At 38.3% G+C, this 26017-nt stretch overlaps 1 long non-coding RNA gene across 1 annotated transcript; it reads right to left on the bottom strand.

The window, feature by feature from the left end:
• Positions 1-739: 739 nt before the first annotated feature.
• LOC127535873 (uncharacterized) lies at positions 740-2063 on the bottom strand. The gene is made up of 4 exons (XR_007944756.1): positions 1949-2063; positions 1431-1496; positions 1001-1182; positions 740-868 (listed from the first exon to the last, which is right to left on the bottom strand). It is a non-coding gene; the product is annotated as an uncharacterized LOC127535873 (long non-coding RNA).
• Positions 2064-26017: the final 23954 nt, after the last annotated feature.

The following is a 26017-nucleotide window of genomic DNA, read 5'->3' as shown; positions in this document are numbered from 1 at the left end:
CCTGGACATGGTCTTCAGGCGCCATGCTAAATATCCAGTGCCTTTCTCCCCATCATAGAAGTGCTCCTGTCAAGACATTTATAAAACATTAAAGTCTTATTCAATTTTACAAAAAATGTGTTAGAAGAATTACTAAAAAGCATAATCACTTTAAAGTAGGTCTGCCATTTTCATGCGTAGTATCCTATTGACAAAATTTATTTTGATTCCAAGACCAAACAACTGAACTTTGTAGTATACTCACAGTTCAACTATTTTGTTAGATTTGGGTGGTGTCAGTTAGAAATACGGACTGTAAAATGTCAACACTACTTTGAAAGTATCTGTGATTAATCACTCATTTAAACTAAAATCCCCAAACCATTTTCAGTAAAACTGGTGTATTTTCTGGAAGTAGTTATGGTTTAACTTACATAGCCCTTTGGAGAAAAAGGACCCTTTAGTGAAGGAAAGAGTGTTATAATTCCCAGGGCATACTTCTCCTTATGTTTACGGGAAGGCATCCTCCTTTAGAAACAACATTCCACATCAGTTTATACCCCAACTGACCGTCAAACTCCAAAACATGTTACTGCTCATATGAACAGGTAAAGATCATATTCTTAAAATACAAAACCATACAACTGAAGAGTGCTCCACTGGCTTTAATTCAATGCAATGTATTTTAAAAATTCATTATATTTCTTAACACATTGTTTACAATCTAACAATGCACTTAAAACTCACCCATGACTTTCAGTCATATGGCTAGCCAAAATGTTCACAAGCCGTCTCCGGGTGCGGTGAGTGAGTGACTTTTCTGCGTTGTACCGTACTCTGCAATGACATCCTCACCCCCAGGTTTGCAAAGCAAGGCATTTTCTACCATCTATTGGGGAAATCATTAACAATATACCATCAAGATTAGGAGTATTAGTTACAACCACTGATTAAGGAGGGTTACTCAGTTTGACAATTTATGATGTCAACAATATAAATTACATCTGCTTCCCATGAGTACCTCTTTTGCAGCCTCTGACTCAGAAACCTCTGTGCGAGGCCTGGTTGTGACTTCAGGGCTGGATGTACGTGTGCCAATGGGAATCCCTGATTCTACTCCACTGCCGTGGTCATTGCCACTTGAAGAAAGTGACGTGTCAGTATCCGTGAGGGAGGACGTTGAATGATCCAAAGGAGAGAAGTCTACAAGAAACACAACATAGCTGTGACATGTCTGCAAAGTAGCATTTGGCGGTTGCCCAGACACTGGTTAAAAATCACAAACGATCCCACACTTTCAAACTGTGCAATTTTATACATATTTTTAAATGTAACTTTTGATAATCTACTTTGTTGAAGTTGCCAAGTCAGAGACATCAGGTTTCAACTGATATTTATGAAGCAGAAAAGCCCTGGACATTGATTACAACTGATTTTACAATGACACTTACCTTCCCCTGCAATGCTGTCTTGTGTTGTTGTACCAGGTGCAAGCTGTATCTCCTCCAGTGTATGAACTGAGTAGTTAATGTTTCATATTATCAGAATCAGATTACAAAAAATAAATGCACACTTTTTCAAGCATATATTTTACACTTTGCTGTTTATGATTACAGCGCTTGATTTAGACGGTCGCAAGGTCGCCATTTGCGACTAAAAACGTCACAAATGGCGACCATCTAAATCGAGCGCTCGATCGAGCTGAACCGCCAATCATGTTTTCTTCATGGAGGCAGCCACGTTGTATGATGTCAGCAACCTGCCATGATTCCCGGCACTCGCGGCGACCGTCTAAATCGAGCGCTGTGATTATACATACAGAATTGTTTTCATAGACCACTGATTTGGGTAATTCTAAATTTTGATGTTGTTTAAATGAATAACGAAGTATGTTACTCCTCACTTTTCAGAGACGGTGACTTAACCATGATTTTTTTTAATGACTTATGGATAATAAAAATGTACCTACCTGCATCAGGATTTCTGTCACAAACTGTCAGGCAGAGATCTGGACTGGCCTCTATCAGTTCCAAAAAAATGTCTTCCTCAATAAATGTGTTGGTCTCATCAAAAACGTCCAGTTCAGTTGCATCAGGAAGCCCAAACTTTTGTTTCACTGTAGGAAGAACATCATGAAAACAGATTAAAAAATACATGATGCTGATCCGAAAGCACAGTAAACAAAATACATTCCTTGTAGTTCTCTCCCATTAGGTTGAAAGAGGTTGTAGGATAACAGAAAATCTGTTGCAGAGTGAAGGACTCATACTTCTGACAAAACACTGAGATGGTGATGTGGTGATGGCTTTCAAAATGTAAACCAATTTCCCACTTTAAGGTGATAGATGCAATTAATTACGTATCTTTAAACAACACTTTAAGGATGAATGATGATGTCCTTCATTTATGTTTTTGGCAAATTAAAACCCATATATTGAAGGCAACAATGAGATGGCTACTCACCTTGAGTGATGAAATCCAAAAAGGTGAACCCTGACAGTAATCGGATGTACTTCTTGGTATGTTGATACTTCACTTTGAGCAACATTGTGGCATCTTTCGACTGCACCTTCTGGAAAAAGTGGAGAAATGTGCAAAGAATTAGACCCAATGTGGTCCCCATAGGAAAGCGATCCAACAAACAGCACTGAAGCAAAAGAAACCAAGGTTGTTTAATTAACTTTTTTTTTTTTTAATTGTAACGTATCCCACCTTCTACCTGCCTATGGTAGTTCATACTCGTGCGACCGAGTAACCAACTGTACCTCTGCGCTGCCCTTTACGGCGAGCTTGAGTCCACAGAACTGGATATTTGGCGCTGCTAGTAGGCGCACGTCAAGGTAGCTTCGGGTTTGCGGCGCCTCAGAGGCAACGCGGAAGGTTTTGCGACGGCATATTGTCACTGGATGTGAACACGTCCAAATCACGGACAATATGCAACAGAGCATAAACGCTTGATATTCGTGCCTGATTAAACGGACCTTGTCTGAAAATGGCTGCAGTTTCAGCAGAAGATGAAGTGACGGCGAGGCACCGCGTGTACCCACCCCCACCCCACTAATGGCGCAGTTTTAAATTCGACAAAGTACCATAATTTGACCACAAAAACACCATAGTTAATCCACTTTTGGTCATTTTAGTATATTTAGACACATACATTTCAGATATACTCAATATCTGGCCGGATAAATTAGTTGCCACGCCATTATTTTGTTTTAAGCTAACATTTGTTGCTAGCAAACGTAGATGCAATTAATAACTGGTCTTAACCAGCTTCAAAGACAATTCAGTCGCTTCCCTCGGTTAACACTTTTTACTGCGATTAACATCCTGTAGAAGTTAATATATTATGTTCTTACCTGGTTTGAGCCATATATTCCACGCAGGTTCTCCTCCTACCAACCGTCCGGAGTGAAACAGGCGCGCACGTTCAAACCAAACCGGAAATTGTAATCAACTCTGCAAGGAGTGAACAAAACTCGTCACAGGTGTTAACATGTAATTCGCTTGATTGACAACGCTGGCAGAGCTATATGATCACTAAAAGTGTTAAAACAACACCAAAATCAACTCCCACCAACTCAAAATTATTAACACCGAAAAAACAACACTACAGATTTTGCTGTGTGCAGCTGCAAAAGAGAGGGAGATGGCGTGGAGAACACTGCTGCCCGGATTAATGCGTAAGTTTAAATGTAGTCCTTTGTAATCGTAATAATATTACAGGGAATAACTGTCTGAACGGTAGAATATTAAGTTATTTCATTTACCGGTAGGGGAAATCTCGCGGGGGAGAAGCGCACATGGCAGCAGCTTAAGATGAAATATAAAAACATTGTTCAAACAGGTCAGACCTCGACATTATCTCATGAAGGTACTTCATGTTGATCATGTTTTACATTGTAAAGTAGCCTAAATATTAAGTGGCTGTTTGACTGTGCAGTTGTTTTATCCACACATAGCCTAAATATCTGCATCCATATCATGTTCTGTTAAATAATTAAGCCTATTTAAACTAACATAGACTTCTGCTCAGCCAACAGAAAGAAAGCAGATGCCTGTAAAACGGTGGAATAAAAGGTCATGGATGCATATACAGTGCCTTGTGAAAGTATTCGGCCCCCTTGAACTTTTCAACCTTTCGCCACATTTCAGGCTTCAAACATAAAGATATAAAATTTTGATTTTTTGTCAAGAATCAACAACAAGTGGGACACAATCGTGAAGTGGAACGAAATGTATTGGATATTTTATACTTTTTTTTTTTTTTTCCAAAACATTTTATTAGGTTTTAACACATGAATAAAAATACAACATACATGACAAAGATGAGTAGTATGAGCAAAATACAGACTGTAAGAAATCACACATGACTACACAGTAGAAAATTGTATTCCCGCAACACTGAGGCAAGACGCCACCAATAGAAAGAGGAAGCCCACACCAGAGGAGAGGAAGTTAAATAGATCAGAGCATCTCAAAAAGGGGGTACATGAGGGAGGGTCCTATGAATTCTAGGAGAGAAAAGCAGGGCGCCAGTCCACCTCATGGTAACCTTTACGTATTAGATCTGCTGTATAATCTGGGAGGTGGTTGAGAAAGCGTCCCCACAATCTGTCAAAAGACTTTCCATCCTCCTTTAAAACTGAGCTCAAACGTTCCAATGGGAGAATTTTAAAGATTTCTGTATACCACTGATTAACAGATGGAGGTCTGGGCTTTATCCATTGAAACAGAATACATCTTCGAGCCAATAAAGTAAGTTTGCTCAGGAGTTTTTGCTCAGCATTCGTCAATAGAATTTTATCCCTTTTGATATCGAGCAGAAATAAACCCGGATTCATTTGTATCGTTCTGCCAAAGATCAAGTTAATTTCTTTTGATATCTTTTCCCAGAATTTAAATATCAGGGGACAGCTCCAAATACAGTGTATATAAGATCCGATCTCTTTACTACACTTTCCACAGAGGGGAGACGCCTCAGGGTAAAATGAATTAAGCGATTGGGGTGTACGCTGCAATCTGTGCAGTATTCTGTACTGACTTTCTGATATGTTGTTGCATAAAAAGGTTTTCCCCACTGACTTCACAGCGTCTGACCATGCCTCCTCCCCAATTTCCATCCCCAAGTCCCTCTCCCACAAATGTATGACTTTGTTTATATTTAGTAAGTTGAGTGACTGCAATTTCCTGTAGGCATGTGATATGAATTTTTTCTTCAGGCGACATTGCAACAGAAAAAGGTCAATATCTGAGGCCATAGGCTGGTTTTCTAGCTTATCAAAAAGGTGAATAAAATGTCTGACCTGAAGATAACCATAAAAATGTTTAGAGGGTAGATTAAATTTGTCCTTGAGTTGTTCATAAGATAGTAGGGTATCTTCCTCAAGCAGGTCTCCGACAATCCTAACACCATGCTCATGCCAAGTTTGGAATAAACTTGATCCTAGTCCTGGAGGGAAGGCCTGGTTTTTTCTGAGTGGATGTAATACAGAAGAGGAGGCCTTCCGTCTAGTAAATCTCATGATTTTCTCCCATGTTTTGATTGTATTTAATAAAATTGGGCTGTTACGTACCTCTGGTGGCAGAGAGGATATTTCACTTGTCACAAGGCTAATTGGAGATAAAGAGGGGCAGTGCCAGGTATCAATATGGGCCTCATGCCTGTACTCAAGATAATACCTCAGCCATTCAGACACTATACGTAAATGGCAAGCCCAATTGTAAAGAGTAAAATCTGGCACTGCTAGACCACCCCTCTCTCTCGGCAATTTCAGTATTTTCAGGCTAAGACGTGCTTTTTTCCCATGCCAAATAAATTTTATGATAGCTTTATCAAGGTCAGAGAAAACTGATTTATTAATCTTCAGGGGGAGCATTTGCATTGGATATAAGATCCTTAGGAGGATGTTCATTTTTATTAAGCTAACTCTACCTAGTAAAGAGAGAGGAAGGTCAAACCACCTGACCAAGTCTCTCTTGATTTCAACAAGGATAGGAAGAAAATTAAGCTTAAATAAATCCTTTAGATTACCAGATACTTTAATACCAAGATATATGAAGCCAGAGTCAGACCATTTAAAGGGAAAATTATCAACAGCACTTTTATCCCCAAAATTCCCCAATGGCAGTGCCTCAGATTTTTCATAATTGATCCTGTATCCAGAGAAGTTTCCAAAAGTATTTATGATTTTAACAAGTGCAGGAATTGAGGTTTCTGGCTGAGTTAAGAAGAGAATAACGTCGTCCGCATAAAGTGCAATCTTATGTGCCCTTCCATTAAGGGTTACTCCAGTAATCTCAGCGGCGCACCTTATGGCCTCGGCTAGTGGTTCAATGGCTAAAGAGAACAAGAGGGGAGACAGGGGACACCCCTGCCTCGTTCCTCGACCCAGGTGAAAAGCCTCAGATGCACAACCATTGATTAGTACTCTCGCCATGGGGGCGCTGTACAGCAATTTCACCCACCCAATAAATTCAGGTCCAAGATCAAACCTCTTAAGAACTTCAAAAAGGTAGTCAAATTCCACCCTGTCAAAAGCTTTGGCTGCATCCAATGCTACACAAAGAGTTCTTTCTTGACTACAGTGTGCATGTTGTATCACATTTAAGAGACGACTAACGTTTGAGTGCGAGAACCTATTTTTAATGAAACCAGTTTGGTCAGGTTTGATCAGGGCAGGTAAATGGTTCTCCAATCTCCTGGCAAGAATTTTTGACAACAGCTTACAGTCTACTCCCATCAGACTTATCGGTCTGTAGGAAGAGCAGCAATCTGATGGCTTGTTTTTCTTTAAGATAAGTGAGATATTGGCTAAATTAAGAGTCTCAGGCAGAGTGCCCCGCTCAAAAGATTCTATGTACATCCTAGTAAGAGGATCCACAACTAATCTAGCCATTTTCTTATAAAATTCAGGGCCAAACCCCTCAGGGCCAGGTGCTTTTCCACTTGGCAGGGATTTAATTGTAGCCAGAACCTCCTCTTTAGTAATAGGGCGACATAAACTGTCTCTGCTCTCTACATCTAAAGTTGGTAAATTTATATGATCTAAAAATTTAGCCTGGTCTCTGGAGGAGTCATGACATTCTGGAGAGTATAATGTTTGGTAATAACCTTTCATAATATTAACCATGTGTCTGGTTTCAAAATGACTCACACCTCTACTGTCTTTTAATGAAGGTATCACATTAGACTCAGCCCTGCCTTTTGCCAGGCGAGCTAAAAGTCTCCCTGGCTTGTTAGCAGATTCAAAGAGACGATGTTTAGCATAGAAGATTGCAGTTTCTGCTTTTTTTGTGAGATTATCCAGGGCTGAGCGTGCTGCCTCTAATTTCTGCAAGACTGACCCAGAGAGGGAGCGCTTAAACTCCCTCTCAAGATCAGAAATCTGTGATTCCAGCACTAGTTGTTGTTTGATGGCTTCCTTTCTCTTGGCTGAGGTGAATGAAATAGCGACCCCTCTTATATAGGCTTTTGCAGCCTCCCAGATTGTGGAAGCTGAGACATCAGGGGTATCATTAACAGAGAAAAAGCAAGTCAGTTCCTCCTCCAATAGAGAGAGGAATTTTGGATTACTTAACAATGCTGGATTAAGTCGCCAGTGTCGCATTGATGGGTCAAAGTAGGGTGGCATAAGTGCTAAACTAACAGATGAGTGATCTGATAGAGTTGTAGGTTTAATGTCACAAGCACTGATTCTATCCAAAGCCTGCCTAGAAGAGAAAAAATAGTCGATTCTTGAAAGTGAATTATGTGGGCGGGAGAAGAAGGTAAAATCTTTCATTTTGGGGTGCATGGTCCTCCATGTATCAAATAAGGTAAGATCATTACATAACTCACGTACAGCTTGAGCCATTTTGGAAGGCTGTGCAGTTTTCACGGGGTTATGATCCAACTCTGGCTCCAAACAAGTGTTCATATCGCCACAAGAGGTGAAATAATAGAGGATAAGTCTGCGAATAACTTGGAGTAAAAGGAGGCCTCAAATGTATTGGGGGAATAAATACACCCCAGAGTGAGCTTCTCACCATATAAGTAACCTGAAAGTAAGACATATCTACCCTCAGAGTCCTTCAAACATTTCTCTAATTTGAAAGGCAGTCTCTTGTGCAACAGAATTGCAACCCCCCGGCTTTTAGAATTAAAGGAAGAATGAAAAACTTGGCCCACCCAATCTCTTCTTAACTTTAGATGCTCAAGATCATTTAAGTGGGTTTCTTGTAGGAAAGCAAGATGAGTCCCCTCTTTTTTTAGCGAAGAGAGAATTTTACGCCTCTTAATTACATTGTTAAAGCCCTTAACATTCCAAGTCACTATTTTGGTAACACTCATGTTATCAGTGATGCAAGAACATCATACAGCAAATTATACTGGACAAATGATTTGTTGCTCATAAACATTGGGAGTAGAAATGGATAGATAATACTGTCATGTATGAGAAAAAGAACCCTGAATGAAAACGGAACACAATCAGGGGCCAGAACCCAGCCTACCATATCAGGCAGGACAAAACTGAGCATGAACCACTCAAAAACAAAAAAACAAACACCCCTAGGGTTTTATAGAGGGACATGACGCTAAAGGAGATCAACGCTTCAGAGAGGGCCCAAGAAAGAGAACAAAAAAAACAAAAACCAGAAAACCCACAACCCAAATACCAGAGTCCTCCCGAGAGCCCCCGTTCCGCCTTTGTTAAGTTAGTAAGCCATGATAAAAGAAATCTCAGCCAACCTGTTTCAGAATTTTGGCAAAATCAAGCCTAATGTAAGATTGATTAATCCTGCTTCTAAATTAGGATAAAACAGAGAGAAGGAAAAAAAAACCCTACTATATAACAAAGCATAAATTGGGCAGTGATAAGGCCATAAAACAAGTTAAAAAAAACTTTTGAAATTGACATTAGATTTAAAAAAAAAAAAAAAGGGAAAAGAGAGGGCCGGAGTTGGAAAATAAAGCACTTCTCTGTGAGATTAAATTATGAAAATCACACAAATTTAGAAAAAAGACATTGACAGCCAGGGAGAGATTAAGTGAACTAAAATTTTACCTGAGCAACTACTGATTAACAGCAGCCTCTTCGGTTATTCAGAAACGTAAATTCGGTCAAAGTCATTAGAATCAGTCCAGTGTATCCAGAAACCGCAGAGCCTCCTCAGCGGCGTCGAAGCTGCGCTCCGTTCCCTTATGGTGCACAACGAGCCGAGCAGGAAACAGCATCCTGAATCTGATTCCCTTTTTGATGAGTTGTTGAACAACATCATTAAAAGATCGTCTCTTTTGCCGCACCGCGCTGGACAGGTCCTGGTGGATGAAGATGCGGGATCCCTCGTACTCCAGATTTTCCATTCTCCTTGCAGCAGACAGGATCCGCGGTTTATCCCGGGAGTTATGGAGTTTAATGATGACTTGGCGAGGTCGATTGCTTCTCGGTCCGGCAGTGCGGTGAGCTCGGTCCAGCTTAATGCACCCTTTAGCAGGTGACATTCCGAGCAGCGTTGGCAGCCAGGTTTCGAAGAATTTAATTGGATTCTCACCCTCTGTGCCTTCTTTGAGATTCAGGACTCGTATGTTATCACGTCTACTCCGGTTCTCCCCATCATCGAGCTGCTCGGTCATCACCACCTGCTTCTTTTCCATTTGTGCTACCCGTTGCTCAAGTGCCGTGACCTGATCTTCCACAGAGGAGACCCGCTGTTCAGCTTCCGTGATGCGTTTCGATTGTCCTTCCAGGTTATTAGCAATTTTTTCTAAAGCTTCGGTGATTTTAGATAACTTCTGCTCCATGACTTCACTGACAGTATGAGTTACTTCCCGAACGAGCTCCGACGTGATATTAGCACTAGCTTCAATGCTACAGTCAGACACCGTGGTAGCTAGCGATGCGTGGTCAGTCATCTTTGATTGAGTTGTTTGCTTCAGTTTTGCTGCTCTTTCTCTCTGAGGCTGTCCCGGCGTTTTAGTAGCCATGTTAATAGTTCAGCAGGTAAAATTCGGGACCAAGAAAGATCTTTAAAAGCTGATACTTATAAGACGGAACGGGAGCTCCGCAGAGACACAGCCTTCAGCCAGCCATGGTCACGTCACCCCATACTTTTTTAACAAATAAAAAACTGAAAAGTGGGGCGTGCAATATTATTCGGCCCCCTTGCATTAATACTTTGTAGCGCCACCTTTTGCTGCAATTACAGCTGCAAGTCACTTGGGGTATGTCTCTCTCAGTTTTGCACATCCAGAGACTGAAATTCTTGCCCATTCTTCCTTGCAAAACAGCTCGAGCTCAGTGAGGTTGGATGGAGAGCGTTTGTGAACAGCAGTCTTCAGCTCTGCCCACAGATTCTCCATTGGATTCAGGTCTGGACTTTGACTTGGCCATTCTAACACCTGGATACGTTTATTTGTGAACCATTCCATTGTAGATTTGGCTTTATGTTTTGGATCATTGTCCTGTTGGAAGATAAATCTCCGTCCCAGTCTCAGGTCTTTTGCAGACTCCAACAGGTTTTCTTGTATTTGGCTCCATTCATCTTCCCATCAATTTGAACCATCTTCCCTGTCCCTGCTGAAGAAAAGCAGGCCCAAACCATGAGGCTGCCACCACCATGTTTGACAGTGGGGATGGTGTGTTCAGGGTGATGAGCTGTGTTGCTTTTACGCCAAACATATCGTTTTGCATTGTGGCCAAAAAGTTGGATTTTGGTTTCATCTGACCAGAGCACCTTCTTCCACATGTTTGGTGTGTCTCCCAGGTGGCTTGTGGCAAACTTCAAACGAGACTTTTTATGGATAGCTTTGAGAAATGGCTTTCTTCTTGCCACTCTTCCATAAAGGCCAGATTTGTGCAGTGTACGACTGATTGTTGTCCTATGGACAGACTCTCCCACCTCAGCTGTAGATCTCTGCAGTTCATCCAGAGTGATCATGGGCCTCTTGGCTGCATCTCTGATCAGTCTTCTCCTTGTTCCAGGTGAAAGTTTAGAGGGACGGCCGGGTCTTGGTAGATTTGCAGTGGTCTGATACTCCTTCCATTTCAATATGATTGCTTGCACAGTGCTCCTTGAGATGGTTAAAGCTTGGGAAATCTTTTTGTATCCAAATCCGGCTTTAAACTTCTCCACAACAGTATCTCGGACCTGCCTGGTGTGTTCCTTGGTCTTCATGATGCTCTCTGCACTTTAAACAGAACCCTGAGACTATCACAGAGCAGGTGCATTTATACGGAGACTTGATTACACACAGGTGGATTCTATTTATCATCATCAGTCATTTAGGACAACATTGGATCATTCAGAGATCCTCACTGAACTTCTGGAGTGAGTTTGCTGCACTGAAAGTAAAGGGGCCGAATAATATTGCACACCCCACTTTTCAGTTTTTTATTTGTTAAAAAAGTATAAAATATCCAATAAATTTCATTCCACTTCACGATTGTGTCCCAATTGTTGTTGATTCTTGACAAAAAATCAAAATTTTATATCTTTATGTTTGAAGCCTGAAATGTGGCGAAAGGTTGAAAAGTTCAAGGGGGCCGAATACTTTCACAAGGCACTGTATATATATATATATATATATATATATTATGGCATGCCGTTTAGGAAATTATATATATAATGAAACTTGATATATATATAATGAAACTTGATATATATATAATGAAAGTCGATATGTATATAATGAAACTTGATATATATATAATGAAAGTTGATATATATATAATGAAACTTGATATATATATATAATGAAACTTGATATATATATAATGAAACTTGATATATATAATGAAACTTGATATATATATAATGAAAGTCGATATATATATAACGAAACTTGATATATATATAATGAAACTTGATATATATATAATGAAAGTTGATATATATATAATGAAAGTTGATATATATATATAATGAAAGTCGATATATATATAATGAAACTTGATATATATATAATGAAACTTGATATATATATATATATCGACTTTCATTATATATATATCGACTTTCATTATATATATATCGACTTTCATTATATATATATCAACTTTCATTATATATATATCAAGTTTCATTATATATATATCAACTTTCATTATATATATATCGACTTTCATTATATATATATCAACTTTCATTATATATATATCAACTTTCATTATATATATATATATCGACTTTCATTATATATATATCAACTTTCATTATATATATATCAAATCTTTTTTTCCTACCGAGCCCCGGAAGGGACATGTCCGTATGGCGAAGCGACAATGAAGGACACTCACCCGGACGAGAATTTTATTGAGTTTTATTTTGAAATCGGCCTGAAATACACAGACATTCAAGCAGTGCGATGCGCTAAGAGTCTGCCATGCAGACCAGCGATCCTGATAATGGTAAGTTTTATTTCTCCAGCATCCTGCTGTTATCCTACTATGAATACGCTAGCTACAACAGTCCCACATCAGTATTATGGACGTTCCGCCAGCTAACGCGGTCCGGACACCGGATCACTGATTAGAGGTTGGCTTTGAACTATTGTTTGCCAGCCAGTTAGCCGCTGGTAAGCTAACAAGCTATGAAACAACTCCTTATAAAACCGGAGGAAAGCAGCAGCAATATTTCAGTCCAAGACCTGTATTCAGAACCTCCCACGCTGTTACACAATGACCCATTATTCATATTACTGAACTATATGGTTATCATTGAAATTTCCCTTGAAGAACCAGTGAACTCTTTGCGAACACATTTTAATTTATGTGTTGATTATGTTTCGTATCAGTAATACAAGTCTAAAAAACTGATTCAAATGATCAAGTTAACACAATGAAGTAAAGAGTACTGGTAATTGCAGCTATTTTCATAATTTCAAGGTAAAATTCTGATGTGTGATTTTCTAGCTTTGCAGATGTGGAAATCCAATGCACTGATTTCTTATACACAGATGCTTTTGGTGTTTTTTGTTGTAAAATAAAACAAGGCATTTATCACTGTTGGAAATGATTACAGGTATTATTTGTAACACTTTCTAACATTGTATGGACAAAGCAATAAATCAGTTAATGGATAAAATCATTTGTATTACAGATGCTATCAACAGCATGTCTTGTTCATTTTATTTAGTTGTCGGCCTTGGATGATGAGGTCCAGTTACCAGGAGCACTAGTCTGCAGCTTACTGGTTCCGTCCTGCAGCTCCTCCACGCTGTCCTCCTCTCTACAGACCAAATCAAGTAAGATCTGTTTAGACTATGCAGACATCAACATGATCAGTATGTTATCTTTTGACCCATCCTAAAATCACAAAATAGAACATTTACTTTAAGTTAACTGTGTTTATGAAAATAGAAAATAATTACTGACAACTAGTACTTTTTGGTGCTTTTATGCAGGAAAAGGGAACCAGGAAGCTGCTTTGGATCCTCTGCAGTATCTGGAGAGGTCAGAGGAACGGTTCTTGGAACAGATCGGAAGACACCAAGACGTGACCTCTGCCATGCTCCAGAACATCCAGAAGATGAATGAAAACCTTGGTTGCACTGATGGGACGCATGGTGTCGGTGCTGGAGCAACTGTCCCAGAATTAAACTGCATTGTTGACTATTGGCTTTTCTAGAAAATAAATCTTTTTTAGTACTTCACCTGTTTTGTACTTTACCCATGCACTTTGGGTGAATAAACAGAAATTTGTGATGAGATGCAAATTTTGTCTATCATCTACAGAGACTTTATTCAGTGTTCAGTGCACACTTTTGTTACACACATTTTGACAGAAAAGCAGTTGTGCTTTTCAAGCAGATTTTAGTCAGAAACATCAGTAGCATATGTTTTTTTTACTGTTACACCAATCTAGGTAGATAAACTGCACTACTGCAGCAGACATATGATTGAAATGTGCTTCTATTATGTGTCTACATACACTGCTCACAAATAGTTATTCAACTTTTGGGTGAAATTGATGGAAAATATAAAAAGTGCATGCTGTAGTGATATATCATAAAAGTAGGGTATTTAACTAGAAACATGCAATAGTGATTTCCTCATCTCAAAAAAATGTATTGAATCAAAAGCTAACAACAGTGGAGGGTATGTCACAATAAAAATGTCTCAGTTTGGACAGAACAGCAGCCTTCAGCTGAAATCCAGTACAACTGTGTCCCACCAGTGGCGTGATCATGGATGTGTCCAGGCAGTAGCTGACCTCTGCCTCGTAATTAGCCTTAAGACCAGCTATAAAGATAAACATAGATATTATCATTATCATCAACATATGGTGCATGTGTTTAACCTTTAAGCTATGTAGGGATGCAAATGTAGTCGAAGCTAAGTAGCTAAGCTAATGCTAACACGTTCAGTGTTCAGAATCAAAACATCTCTAAAAATTACCTGTTTTCTCAAACGTAGTCGCCGTTCCCTGTGACAACCATGAAGACAGATAATCACAGAAGAGCTCATCTGAAGAGCAAATGTCCAATAAGGTTCCTGTTTTTGTTTGCCATGTCCTTCCAGGGCTCAGTAGGAAAAAGTCTGAATATATGGAATGAAACTTTGAATAGATGGAATGAAAATCTGAACATTCTATATTCCGACTTTCATTATATATATATCAAGTTTCATTATATATATATCAACTTTCATTATATATATATCAACTTTCATTATATATATATCGACTTTCATTATATATATATATATCAAGTTTCATTATATATATATCAAGTTTCATTATATATATATCAAGTTTCATTATATATATATCGACTTTCATTATATATATATCAACTTTCATTATATATATATATCAAGTTTCATTATATATATATATCAAGTTTCATTATATATATATCGACTTTCATTATATATATAATTTCCTAAACGGCATGTATGGCATGCCGTTTAGGAAATTATATATATAATGAAACTTGATATATATATCATGAAACTTGATATATATATAATGAAAGTCGATATATATATAACGAAACTTGATATATATATAATGAAACTTGATATATATATATAATGAAAGTCGATATATATATAATGAAACTTGATATATATATAATGAAACTTGATATATATATATAATGAAAGTCGATATATATATAATGAAACTTGATATATATATAATGAAACTTGATATATATATAATGAAACTTGATATATATATATATATATATATATATATATATATATATATATCGACTTTCATTATATATATATCAACTTTCATTATATATATATCAAGTTTCATTATATATATATCGACTTTCATTATATATATATCAACTTTCATTATATATATATCAAGTTTCATTATATATATATCAACTTTCATTATATATATATCAAGTTTCATTATATATATATATCGACTTTCATTATATATATATATATATCAACTTTCATTATATATATATCAAATCTTTTTTTCCTACCGAGCCCCGGAAGGGACATGTCCGTATGGCGAAGCGACAATGAAGGACACTCACCCGGACGAGAATTTTATTGAGTTTTATTTTGAAATCGGCCTGAAATACACAGACATTCAAGCAGTGCGATGCGCTAAGAGTCTGCCATGCAGACCAGCGATCCTGATAATGGTAAGTTTTATTTCTCCAACATCCTGCTGTTATCCTACTATGAATACGCTAGCTACAACAGTCCCACATCAGTATTATGAACGTTCCGCCAGCTAACGCGGTCCGGACACCGGATCAGTGATTAGAGGTTGGCGTTGAACTATTGTTTGCCAGCCAGTTAGCCGCTGGTAAGCTAACAAGCTATGAAACAACTCCTTATAAAACCGGAGGAAAGCAGCAGCAATATTTCAGTCCAAGACCTGTATTCAGAACCTCCCACGCTGTTACACAATGACCCATTAATCATATTACTGAACTATATGGTTATCATTGAAATTTCCTTGAAGAACCAGTGAACTCTTTGCGAACACATTTTAATTTATGTGTTGATTATGTTTCGTATCAGTAATACAAGTCTAAAAAACTGATTCAAATGATCAAGTTAACACAATGAAGTAAAGAGTACTGGTAATCTGCAGCTATTTTCATAATTTCAAGGTAAAATTCTGATGTGTGATTTTCTAGCTTTGCAGATGTGGAAATCCAATGCACTGATTTCTTATACACAGATGCTTTTGGTGTTTTTTGTTGTAAAATAAAACAAGGCATTTATCACTGTTGGAAATTATTACAGGTATTATTTGTAACACTTTCTAACATTGTATGGACAAAGCAATAAATCAGTTAATGGATAAAATCATTTGTATTACAGATGCTATCAACAGCATGTCTTGTTCATTTTATTTAGTTGTCGGCCTTGGATGATGAGGTCCAGTTACCAGGAGCACTAGTCTGCAGCTTACTGGTTCCGTCCTGCAGCTCCTCCACGCCGTCCTCCTCTCTACAGACCAAATCAAGTAAGATCTGTTTAGACTATGCAGACATCAACATGATCAGTATGTTATCTTTTGACCCATCCTAAAATCACAAAATAGAACATTTACTTTAAGTTAACTGTGTTTATGAAAATAGAAAATAATTACTGACAACTAGTACTTTTTGGTGCTTTTATGCAGGAAAAGGGAACCAGGAAGCTGCTTTGGATCCTCTGCAGTATCTGGAGAGGTCAGAGGAACGGTTCTTGGAACAGATCGGAAGACACCAAGACGTGACCTCTGCCATTCTCCAGAACATCCAGAAGATGAATGAAAACCTTGGTTGCACTGATGGGACGCATGGCGTCGGTGCTGGAGCAACTGTCCCAGAATTAAACTGCATTGTTGACTATTGGCTTTTCTAGAAAATAAATCTTTTTTAGTACTTCACCTGTTTTGTATTTTACTCATGCACTTTGGGTGAATAAACAGAAATTTGTGATGAGAGATGCAAATTTTGTCTATAATCTACAGAGGCTTTATTCAGTGTTCAGTGCACACTTTTGTTACACACATTTTGACAGATAAGCAGTTGTGCTTTTCAAGCAGATTTTAGTCAGAAACATCAGTAGCATATGTTTTTTTTTACTGTTACACCAATCTAGGTAGATAAACTGCACTACTGCAGCAGACATATTATTGAAATGTGCTTCTATTATGTGTCTACATACACTGCTCACAAATAGTTATTCAACTTTTGGGTGAAATTGATGGAAAATATAAAAAGTGCATGCTTTAGTGATATATCATAAAATAGGGTATTTAACTAGAAACATGCAATAGTGATTTCCTCATCTCAAAAAAATTTATTGAATCAAAAGCTAACAACAGTGGAGGGTATGTCACAATAAAAATGTCTCAGTTTGGACAGAACAGCAGCCTTCAGCTGAAATCCAGTACAACTGTGTCCCACCAGTGGCGTGATCATGGATGTGTCCAGGCAGCAGCTGACCTCTGCCTCGTAATTAGCCTTAAGACCAGCTATAAAGATAAACATAGATATTATCATTATCATCAACATATGGTGCATGTGTTTAACCTTTAAGCTATGTAGGGATGCAAATGTAGTCGAAGCTAAGTAGCTAAGCTAATGCTAACACGTTCAGTGTTCAGAATCAAAACATCTCTAAAAATTACCTGTTTTCTCAAACGTAGTCGCCGTTCCCTGTGACAACCATGAAGACAGATAATCACAGAAGAGCTCATCTGAAGAGCAAATGTCCAATAAGGTTCCTGTTTTTGTTTGCCATGTCCTTCCAGGGCTCAGTAGGAAAAAGTCTGAATATATGGAATGAAACTTTGAATAGATGGAATGAAAATCTGAACATTCTATATTCCGACTTTCATTATATATATATCTCAACTTTCATTATATATATATCAAGTTTCATTATATATATATCAAGTTTCATTATATATATATCAAGTTCATTATATATATATCGACTTTCATTATATATATATCAAGTTTCATTATATATATATCAAGTTTCATTATATATATATCGACTTTCATTATATATATATCAAGTTTCATTATATATATATATCAAGTTTCATTATATATATATCGACTTTCATTATATATATATCAAGTTTCATTATATATATATCAAGTTTCATTATATATATATCGACTTTCATTATATATATATCAAGTTTCATTATATATATATCGACTTTCATTATATATATATATCAAGTTTCATTATATATATATCGACTTTCATTATATATATATCAACTTTCATTATATATATATCAAGTTTCATTATATATATATCGACTTTCATTATATATATAATTTCCTAAACGGCATGCCATAGGCATGCCATAATATATATATATATATATATATATATATATATATATGCGTGTGTATATATATATATATATATATGTGTGTGTGTGTGTGTGTGTATTATTTACTTCTCTTTTGTGTCTTTTTTTTGTCTTTTAGCCCCTTCACACCACAAAAGACCTTGTAATTGTAAGTAGGCAATACTCCAAAGATTTATCCAAATGGCAGTTTAAGTTTTATACAGAGGTATGTGTCAGAGTGGATTCTTTGTTACTGCTATGAGGAAAAAACAGATGCAAGGAAGACTCAGAGTCAAGATATTCAGTTAAGAATATTTAGTAAAAAATGCAAAGGATGAACAGAATGCATGCATGCAGATTCTAACTTGCTCAGACGCTGACAGCAGAAATTGCTAAAGCTAGACAATGGTTTTTCTGCATGCAGCTGTTGTCACAAGAAAGAATGAATCTCCAAGCTAATACATGAGTTTTTAAACTAAGAATTTGCAGTCTTCTGATTGGTCCCCCCGCCAAGACAGCCTCTCCGGATGTCTTGGGTCTTGTCCAATCACCGCCGTCTTCCTCCTGCAAAAGGTGTCTCTGAATGTGTGTGTAAATGGTTGTATTTATATAGCACTTTTATCCAAAGCGCTTTACATGATGATATGTCACATTTACCCATTCACACACTGATGGTGGGAGCTGCCATGCAAGGTGCTAACCACAACCCATCAGAAGCAATTAGGGGTTAGGTGTCTTGCTCAGGGACACCTCGACATGAGCTCAATGGGCTGAGGATCGAACCGGCAACCTTCCAGTTACAAGACGGCCACTCTACCCACTGAGCCATGCCGCCCCGTGTGTATGTGGCCGCTCCCTGTGACCTTTACACAGATTTTTAAGAGCTCAGTTCTGCTGAGATCTGCAGATTTCTATTCCATTTGGTGTTGAATTAAACAATTTACTGATTCAGTTTTATTCAACTTAACTTTGAACAACAATTTGATAATTTAATCACACCTTTATGGCAGATTTGAATGATCCCATCCCCTTTATTGATTTACTTTAATCTTATTTAATTAATACCAGATTCCTATGTTCTTTCCCATTTTATTGTGAATTTAATACATTGCTAATTTAGATTCTTCTATAGTATTTTCTCACTAAGCTAAATATATTAATCCCAATTCTCAACATTGTTTTATGGTTCAATACTTTAACTTTTATTCTTGTTTAAGCATTGTAGTGGGGGGCCAGTTGCCCCACTACGTAAGATCTATGTGTAACCTGATCACTCTATGCATTAACACTTGTAATTTAATTCTAAGTTCTAGGTCTCAAAATATCTAAGTCTCACCATTGAAACATCAGAGAATCCAGGAGCCAAATCTGCAGATGCCAAGATGTAAGGTGTTTTTTCGATACAGCACAGACACAAACAAACACTTGAGAAAGGTCCCGGGAGCCCTCTGACCCCACTGTCTGACAACTGAACCCTCCGAGCAGAGGTCAGTTCACGCCCTTAACCCATCTCTCTTTTTGCCACTGCCAGCTGCCAGTATTGCACAATTAAGGAAAGAGGCGATGTTTAAGCGAATCTTCACTCCCTAATAATTTTAATTGGAAACTCGTGGGTGGCCGGCACCTCTCCCCGTGGGAGACAGCCTCCCACAAGTTTTCTCACACGAACACCTGCACCCTTATCTCCAAACAATACTTTTGTTGATATTGGCAGTTATCCCAGAGGAAACAAACTACAGGCTATCTGTAAGCCATTTCAGTCCGAGGGCAAAAGGCCTGCTGTCAGATACACACAGACACAGATTTATTACAGCAGTGGATTAATTTTTCCACAACAGCATCTAGCTGCTGTTTGAACTTTTCACCCTTTCTCTGCCTTTCTGTGTGTATGTGACAACCTGCACATCTCTGTAACCGCAGACCCCCCTTTTTCTTCCAGCTTTCACAAGTTTTAACGGATGTTCTTTACTTTTAATTAAGAAGTTGTCACCTGACCACGCTACTGCCATCCTAGTTGCTATTCTTGTTCCAGTTTGTCAGTTTTGAAGGCAAGGGGGGAAAGTTCTCCCCCCAACTCTTGAAAGGTCAGATGTAACCGCAAACCTTTAGTCAAGCGGAGCATGAAGCATTTATCTTAAACTTACTTTCCTTAGGTTAAACGTTGAAACTTGCACCACACTTTTTCTTCCTGTTCAGAACTAGAATTCAAACATGCACCCATAAGCACTTTAATACATTTGATTATAGGGTTAATACAAGTTGCAAGCACATTAATATATGATTAACACATAATATGATCAAACGAAGGTTAATAATGATTATCAGTAATAGTAAAAGAGTGATTAAATGATGATTGTAAATAATGAATAAAAGTAATAACATGATTACTAAGCAAAAGTAATTAAAATGATGATCATAAGTAAAAAGTAATTAAAAATGATGATTATAATTGATAAGCAAAGAGTAATTAAAATGATTATAAGTAATATGCAAAAGCAATAAAAACATGATAGTTTAATACACATGCAAAAATGAATATTCCCCACATATGTTACTGATAGTTCTCTTCTCATTCACATTTTGGGTGGAATATAAAGTGTGACATTTAGCCTACACTGAAGTGTTGCACATTCTCATCCTTTTTAACAGAGCATGGCTGGACAGCAGCAGTATGGTTCCTCAGCTTCCACTGCACAGACTGACACAGTGAGATGGATGTTCAGGAAACGTTCATTCTGTGGAATTCATGTGCAACTGTATAATTTAATGTCCTCTATGTATTCCCAGTTATCAGTAAAACAGATTTACAAACTGCATTTGCTGAGAAAAATCCAAAAAACAGATGAGGAGGGCAGATCTGGAAATTGAAATACTGGAGCACAAGTTAGAGGTGGTGATGGTCACAGGTGAATTATGTTCACTATTGGAACATGAAATGAACTATCTCTTTATTTGTAGGAAATAAAGAAGACCAAATGAAATGTGTATCATGTCTTTATTTGCTGTGGTGGTGATGATGGTGACTTAAACTCTGAAGTGATTATTGCATACGGTGTCTCTGACTGCTCTGCTGTCCTGGATAGCTGCAGGTGGATGGGCTCATCATCTGGGTCTTCAGTTTGTAGGGCAGGGTGTTGCTCTCCTCTAATAGTGGTAATATTATGAAGAACAGCACATGCCACAGTAATATCACAGGCCCTCTCAGGGGTCACCCTGAGGAGACGTAGGCTCTGGAACCGGGCTTTCAGCAGGCCTATGGTCATCTCCACCCGGACTCTGGTCCTGCAGTGAGTCCGGTAGAAGTTCTGTTGGGGGCCTGGTTCAGGGTCGGGGTATGAGGTCATCAGCCTGGGTTGGCATGGTAACCTCTGTCACCCAGCAGAAGGCCAAACTCTCCTGTAATGTATAGTGGATACATCAGAGTATATTAAAGGAGGGAGACAAGAGAATTCTATTGTGAAAATCTTTAGGCTGCTGACCACGCTGCAGTCAGTTGCTCAGGTTAGACTCTCCATAAATCCTGGAGTCATGAACAGACCCAGACCACTTGGCCTCCACATTAGAAATGATGTATGCAGTGTCGTTGTTTCTCTCTCTGGTGTCCATGATGTGCAGGTGAAGGAGAGACGTCCGTGACACTGACTTTCTTTAAAAGTATTTTATTAAAGGAAAGAGCAGCATCAGTACAGACAGAACCTGCCTGGAAGGAGCCGGCCAATTGAATCCTCCTTGCTGACAATGACCAGCAATCAAGTTTTATAGGTTTTCAACATATAGGAGGGGTTAAAACAAATGGTTCTTTATTGCCTACCATATGGGGAAAGCAGAGAGCATCCCCAAACAAACCCCCCATGTCTACAACAGCTGAAGAATCCCTAAATCTGTGTTTTGGACAGAAGAGCCCTCATAAAAACACCTCCAGCAGGGCTCTGTAAGCAGAAGAACACTTTCCCATGGCATGGGTTGAATATAATGCAGATTCCATCTGTGGTCAGAGACACCAGAGCAGACACTACATATAACAAGCAACTCATATCAGATACTAGAACAAACAAAACAGATTCTATACTACTAACTTATTAAGTAATACATGTAACAGATCAGATACCACATATTCCCCCCTTCGAGGCTAACAGAGCCTCGAAAATTACTAAAACATCAAGTACATAAAAGTTACATAGAAAATGCTTATGACATGTCCATTCTGTCCGTACTGATTACAACCTAAATTTAACAATATTATAAATTTGTAGATTAATGTGAGAGCGAAAACCTGCCAGGCAGCTATCTTTCCAAATTATCCATCAAACAATCAAGGCAGGAAATTCTCTCACGGCCCCTCTGCCTAGGCGACCATACTAGACTCCAACCAATTAAAAGAGGAAAGGGAGATCCAAAGGATGATGTGAAATAAAAGGAAGCAAATACATGTGGGAATCCCAGAAAGAAAATCAAAAAATGTCCAAAATCAGGCTGGTCGACCCATCGGACCCTCAAATGGACCTGGACCTGCCTAACACCACTGTCCCTAAACAATCAAAATAATAAAACACCTGAGATCCCAATGTACTCACCTCATATCAAAAACATCAAATCAATGAAACCTCCATCATACTAATCATAGAGTCATAAAACTCAAAGGCTAAAATAAAACACACTGAAAGTATTACTAATTCTAATATCCCTCTACATAAGAAAATGTCAGTAAGAACAAACATCCAATAATAAAACAGAGTATATATGATAAACAAAATCCAATACTGTAAACATACAGAAGAACACATGAGCATATCAAACCAACACTCCTCAATAACAGCTCCAGTCGTGGTGTGTTGTCGTCACATTGTCCATGCTCAGAGTCCTCCATCCATCTTTATTGTCCATTCCATCGTCCATATGCAAACATTCAAGTCCATTTGGCTGCAGTGAACTCCAGACAGCCACTCTTTATTCAATCTCCCAGATGGCATCCTGGGAAGATAAAAAGCACCCAGCAGTATCTTGCAAAACAACTAACACTCCATGACGTCTTATTGAAAATCACTTTGTTATGAGAATATCATCAGATTATCATCAGATTATCATCAGATTATCATCAGATCATCGTATGACATATTGTAATCCCCCCTTTAATCGAACTAAATCACCTGTGAGAGTAGGACATCTCTATTGTAGATGACACCCAAAACATAATGCTTATAATAAATTCTGATATCCAAAATGGAAATGACTCAGCTCATTTGGATGACACCCTATCAACTAATTCGAACCCCTATATTGTCATACGTCAACAGAGCAGTATGTCAACACACCATTACTTTCTTTTTACTTAGTTAATTTTGTTTGTTGTTTACAAACACCTCAACATTGCTGATTGTGAATGGCTCCTTAAGGCTATTTTAATACTCAATTCTGCAAATGCACCCATATATGGCCCCTCTGAACAAAAACTGAACAACAGACTTAACAAAAGACTTCACAAAAGACTGAGTATCTTCCAGCACCCATTACTAATATGAAAACTATGTTTGAATCCTTGTGGCAATCTTGTGTAATCATAAACCTATCACTAAGTGTAACACTAAACAATCTGCTGAAGGATCAGTCACTATTGGCTGCTTCACTGGTAGGGGCAGCCCCTCTGGATTTCACTCCACAGAATGAATTTCTCCTTCTGGTTCACATCCGGGTCATTTCCTGTGACATTTCTCCATTTCTGATGAGCCCCCAGACACATCGGCCCCCAGATTCTCTTCTGGACCCAGTGGCTCACTCAACATCTTATCAGGATGTACGTTTGTTGGGAACGTATCCCTCAACGCTCTCCACATCCGAGATCTGCTGACAGCAAACAACTCTGCATCATTCACTGCAGTTGCCACAGAACTATTCAGACCCACTTGCTGTAGAAGTTCCTCCATCACAGGAACTCCCAGGAGACTGACCAAAAGCCGCTTAATGTCTCTCATGGCAGGTTGCACCCCACCAAAACCTCCTCCAGCTTCAAAATGCATGGACATGCTCCATCTGAAAAGTCAGCAACTTCTCAATTATGTCTGACGTCTCTGTATTCTGCCAAGACCTGTATTCCAGATTCTCTCCTGACAGTCACTGGGCCCTTCCTTTCCTATTCTCAACTTCCCTTAAATCCCACTGTCTCTCACTTCCTCAATCTCCATCACTGTCTCCATCCTCACTCTCATCCTCTCCTGGATCCACTTTCTTCACTTTCTGCAATCCTTCTCTTAACTTCACAATCCATCTTTCACATTATACACTCCACAGCATCAAAGCCACAACTCTCAACAGTATTTAAGCCAAATTAACCTCTCTACAAATGTTTAATCATCTAAATCAATTAAATGCCTCAGATGGTCAGTCTCTTGTCAAGCTTCTTCCCAAATCAGTGAAACATCCCCTATATGTGTACACCCATGTGTTTTCTTAACTCCAAACTAAAGACTATCTGAATCAGGTTGTAAAAGAAACATCTTGATAGGCCCCCAGTGTTTCTGTAATAACAGACTAAACATATGTCACCAGTATCAGAAATAAGTAGGTGTGTGCACATGAGTAAATGCAAGAGTTTGTGGATAGAAGCACACTAGCCTTGATGACGTTGAAGCCACACTTGTTGTCATCCAAAACCTCAGGCTGTAGAGCACCATCAGCTGTCCTCTCATCAGTTCTTTGGGGGATTGGAATTCAGATGCTTTCCATCATCTCAGTCTCCTCCTCAATGCTCACACCATAGTTGAACAGACGATACACAAAGAAAACAAACACAAGGTTAATGTTTCATGAAACCAAAAACAACTCCTTGCAATTTGCATATATGTGTCAACATCTAAGTCATTTTAATTGTTCCCAACAAATGTCTTCTCTTAAGAGTCTGTGTGAAGAAAACTACTGATCAGATTTCTTATTCCTCATGGATTCTAAATTAGTCATACTCAGATTCACACTAAATACATTGTGAATTTCAAGAATCAATGGAGTATGTATGTAAATCTATTGATAGTTGGATAACATCCTGCTGTTTCTCCTTCTCTCTCACACAAGGAGAGAAGAAAAGCGAGGGGGCTCCCTCACTGCTCCTCACACACTCAGAGACTTATCAACATGGCTCCTCCTCTTAAGTTTATCCACCACTTCCAGTCTGAACTGGACTTCAGAGTGAGACCATCCTACCTCAACTACCTCTACAAATCAAATCAACCTCATGCGAAAAGCACCTCATTACCAGAGTAATAAGTCTCAACCCCTCTTCTGCATCATCATTCTCAATAAGACTCCACATTGGTTATTCAAAGTCTCCTCCAATGCAGTCGCACACACATGCAGAAATAAACAACAGACAGAGAGAAACTGAACACCAAGCAATCAGCCAATCTACTAACCCTTATATAAAATCAGACTCTATTTTCCCCAATTCTAACAAACTCCATCAGAAAATGTCTTCCTCTGTTACTATTAATCATCAAGTATGTATGCATGCTCATGCACACAGAATATCCTCACTGGTCTCTCCTCCTCCTCAGACTCCACAAAGGCTCAGATATAATTCTCAGATGTATATACATCCTCTATAAGACTCATATATTATCAACTAAATAGTCCTCCTATAAGGCTCATAAGGTTTAAAAAATCATAAACGTCCCCCTGCAGAAGGGATCATTGGTATCAACACTGAGGTGGCAAACTCTCCTCACATGTCAACAACTCTTCTATAACCAATCACAGCCTCTCTGTATTTATTTAATAAGAA

The sequence above is a fragment of the Acanthochromis polyacanthus genome, chromosome 1 (genome assembly GCF_021347895.1).
Source record: "Acanthochromis polyacanthus isolate Apoly-LR-REF ecotype Palm Island chromosome 1, KAUST_Apoly_ChrSc, whole genome shotgun sequence".
In the NCBI taxonomy this organism is placed as follows: domain Eukaryota; kingdom Metazoa; phylum Chordata; class Actinopteri; family Pomacentridae; genus Acanthochromis; species Acanthochromis polyacanthus.
This window is presented reverse-complemented; position numbering and strand designations above follow the sequence as displayed.